A 4,293-nucleotide genomic window follows, 5' to 3' on the forward strand; every position below is an offset into this window, starting at 1 on the left:
CCCGCCGGACAGAGCTCGTCGGGCAGTCAGACCATAAAACATATAAAAATAGGTCCACACCAAGCCAACACATGTCTGTCACAGTCTGAGAGTGCCATTTTCGGCCATCTAGAGGTCGATATTCTTTTAAAAATCTCATTTGGGAGGGGGAACCCCTCTCAACCCCTTCTCCCAGCTCGAGTCTACGAGCTCAAGTCCCCCCTGTACTCGGACAACTTAGCCTAGAGCCGCCACTCATGGGTCATAGATAGATAGGCTGAAGAGCACATGCTTGAAAAACAATGCACATTTTATGCTCTGGCTCAAGGGTGTGGAGCACATTCTATTGCATGGGTCCCATTAAATCTAACTTGAGTTGCAGTCTCCCAAAAACTGGGACAACCTCTCACTAATCCAACTCCCGAAATACTACTAGCTACATTAAACATTTTCTCCCTGAAGTCAGCTGGTGACTATGGAATCACAATTTACAGCCGCAAATCATGATTAGATGTTTTCAGCACATATTTTAACGAGATGCCAAAGAAGGGGCTTCTTCATTCCATGGAAGTTGGTCTAGGGAGGGGCCTATCTAGAGGCTAGAGCTAGGCCTAGCCCAGGCTTATTTCTAAAATGGAATGACAAAAATGTAAATTGCAGTCCTAGCCTACGCCTAGACCTAAACATGAAGGTATCCAAACTAAACTAGACTTGACTCTAGTCAAGTAACGTCTTTAAAAACCCTAAATCTTTAAACAAGGTGCACTTACAGTATTCTTTTCCTAATTATAAATATATTATATTTTTCTTCTCAGGTGTTTTTCTTTCCGGACGGGTAGAATGTACGACCCGTTTCACCTACACAGCGTGATGCCCGCGATCGGAGCTGATCATAACCTAACTGCAGAAGAGGCCTAGCCTAGACACAAGGTCAAAGATAGGGCGATCATTACATGACAATTTTAACCTGTCATGGGCTTTATGGTCATCACGGGAAACTCCAAAATGTTTCCACTTTCAAAATGACTGTACATGTTATGAAATTCTAGCTACCATATGGCCTAATTTATGAAACTTCAGCGTATTTAATCATACTAACCTGAAGTAAACAACTCCGTACTTGCTGCCGTGACATCTAGCACGAGTTTGTCTAGCACACGGCGAGTTTTTTTTTTTCCTGCGCATGACGAGGTCTGACAGTTAACCGAGGGTGGGGGTGGGGCCGACGGTAATGGGGTGTCGACAAAATAAACAACAGGGGAGGATCCAGTGGGGGCTACGGGGGCCCGTCAGTCCCGCCGAAAAATAAAAAAGAGGAAGAAAAAAATTGAGAAGAGTTAATGGGAGGGAAGAAGGAAACAGGAGAGATTATTTTATTTTAGGCTACCACTCACTAATTTTTGATTTCCTATTGTTTGACGACGAACACAATGCTACTTCCCCGACGCCGATTTTTTTTTCCAACGATTTCATAAAATCAGGATGAAAAAAAAGGCCAAAACACAGAGACCTAAGACGGGGTTTTTTAGCCATTGATACCCAGGTAGTATAACAGCTATCCATGCTTAGTGGCGTAATGCAGTGGCGTATCTAGGGGTGCGGGGGGAGGGGCGCTTTCCCCTCCAAAAATTACTTCCCCCACCCGTCTCCCCTCCAAACAAAATCAGTCAAATAGTTAAAAATCACCTAAAATCACCTTATTTTTGCGAATTAGAGCCCCCCTCAATTGATCTTTGATCCCCCTGCCCTCTCCCCTTCACCTTCGCGCCCCCACCCATTAACACCCCCATTTATTTCAAGAATTCTAGATACGCCACTGGCGTAACGCAATACACAGGGCAACCGACCCGTAGGAGCCCCTTCAGTTCCCCCACCCATGGGGGTCCTCGCTCTATAGCACCCTGAACTAAAAGGGCTTTGTTGATAGATAAACAGCATAATGTGTCTCTGACATGGACTGTAGGACATATATCATATTAACCAAGTGGGGATAGGATGCCCAGCCGGCTAGGACCCCCTTCATATCTGTCAATTTATTTTATTTTATTATTTTTTTAATTGAGATAAAATATTCAAATTTTAAGTTTGAATGAGTGCCATTTCCGGGCATTTATCTAGAGGTGCCATAATCATACTTTGCTTTGCGACTCCCAATACTATAAGTCCTTGATTAGACGTTTGCGACGCCCGTCATATCAGGGTAGGGTTGTTTAAGGGATGGGAGCATGGCTCCCGTCGGGAAGAAGTCAATAACAGGAACAGTGCTTTGATGCATTTTTACCATCTAGAGTCTCATTTCCGAGTGTCTAGAGGGGCTTATTCTAAAATTTGCTCACCTAAGCCCCAACCGTGGTGGGGCTGAGGTGGGTGTGGATTACCTATCCCCCCACCCCCGAGGAGGAACACTGCTTTGAAAAAGCATTTTTACCATCTGAGAGTCCCATTTTCGAGCGTATATGTGGGGCCTATTCTTAAAATTTTATCAAAAGTTAAAGATATATTACCTTTTGTAAAAAATAGCTTTTAAAAAAATCAAAATAAAATTCAATATTGGAATTGCTTATAAACTTTCAATTGGGATTAAAACGTGGTATTGCTTTAGAAATAAGTTTAGGGCTGTTGCTTTTTAGAGCTTCATGTTAATTATTCAGGGCCCCGGGGGCGGGTGGGGTGGCCAAATTTTTGAGAAGTTATGCCCAATTGAAAGCATGGGCGGATTTTCTTGTTAATGTTCTCTGACAAGTTGATGCTAAACACAGGCGCGGGGTGGGGATACGTGCTTCCGTTTCTGGGATGAGGGTACAAATAGTAAGTACAAATGGTCTATGAAGAATACCGTATAACCTCGAATTGAAGCCCCGGGGCTTTTTTTTTTTTTTTTTTTTTTTTTTTTTTTTGCGAACGTTGGATGGGCTTCTTTTCGAGATGGGCTTCATTTCGAGACTTTTTCAAAGTAAAGAGGCGGGCTTCTTTTCAAAATGAATGCTGTAAATTTTGTGAATTTGTAGTATAAAACAATTGGCCACTGTAACATCAATCTGTATCATGGCATTAAATGACCTAAACTTACTGTATAAACCAAGCTTGCATTTAATTCATTTTGTTTTCTGAAAGTTATGTACAGTGTATGTACTGCACTATAAGCCTATGTTATCTTGAAAAGAAGCCCATGGTCTTCTCTTTGAGATGTGCTTCTTTTCGAGGCTAATTTTGCAAACTAAAAAGGAGGGCTTCAATTCGAGATGGGATTCATCTCGAGATAAAGCCCACTGGCCTTCAATTCGACGGTTTTGCGGTATGAGCTAAAATTTTATGTATGACGGGCGAGGGGAATGTATTTCTTGTTCTAGTTTTTCGAAAGGTACAATCTTTAAATGTAGTAAGCAAACAAAGATTAAACTTCAATTGTCAAGTTTATCATGTAGAATAGCCTACTGAGACAATTGCATGTTGGTTGGGATTTAAAAAAAAAAAAAGTTTCTTCCTTTGTTTTTACTGTACCTGGTAACCTCGGTGTTCGGTAAAAATTAACTGCTCTCTCCCACAGCCCAGCTGCCTCTAATCTATTGTACAATAATTAAAAACAAAAGGTAAAACAAGTTCCATTGTCATCTGCTTGGATGCATCAATAAATGTTATTGTAGACGTTTGGAATTGGGAGCTGACGAATGGATAAGGAATTATTTTATTCCTTCGTGCACAAAATACAATCGATCCCCATTGGGTCATAATAAAAACCACATTGAAGCATTGGTAATAGGCCTAATAATCTATAAATATGTGCATATTAAGTAGAAAGTAGAATGCTTGGTTCGTAAACATTTCGAATTATTTATTGTATAAACATTATTATTATTACCTCCGCAAGGAGTTATATCTGTCTCTTATACACATCTAGATGTGTATAAGAGACAGAAGATAGCCGGGGGAAATAGCATTTGGAAAACAGCTAGAAATAGCCTGGAAAAATAGCTGGATGGAAAAGAAATCTTCTAGTGGAAAAAATCCGAGGCGAAAATTAGGTGGCAAGTGCCATAGTGGTATTTTCTTTGAATTAAAACCTAAAATTTTGAGTCTACTCAGTCTTCAAATCTTCCCTGGGGAGAGAGATAGATGCAGATATTAAAAATCTAGCTAGTTTTAGCACAAATGAAATTATGTAAACATAAATCAAATATTAAAATTAATGGTGAGAAGACACAATCGAATAGACCTCATGTCTATGAGATGGCTAATTATCATTTTCAAATGATATATAAACACATATGTAAATATTGAAAGGAAAAGAAACAGAAAAGAAAATTAAAGAAAGAA

At 40.2% G+C, this 4,293-nt stretch overlaps 1 protein-coding gene across 1 annotated transcript in view; it reads right to left on the minus strand.

The window, feature by feature from the left end:
* The window catches only part of LOC117123627 (F-box only protein 30-like), a 5,897-nt gene extending 4,769 nt beyond the window's left edge, over nt 1–1,128 (minus strand). Inside the window, exon 1 of the mRNA XM_033269627.1 lies at nt 1,079–1,128. The gene's annotated coding sequence lies outside the window, so the exon portion shown is untranslated. The remainder of the gene's footprint in view (nt 1–1,078) is intronic.
* Between the last annotated feature and the right edge of the window lie 3,165 nt (nt 1,129–4,293).

This window comes from Anneissia japonica, unplaced genomic scaffold (genome assembly GCF_011630105.1).
Source record: "Anneissia japonica isolate Jap-2015-1 unplaced genomic scaffold, ASM1163010v1 scaffold287714_len2871179_cov188, whole genome shotgun sequence".
Classification (NCBI taxonomy): Eukaryota; Metazoa; Echinodermata; class Crinoidea; order Comatulida; family Comatulidae; genus Anneissia; species Anneissia japonica.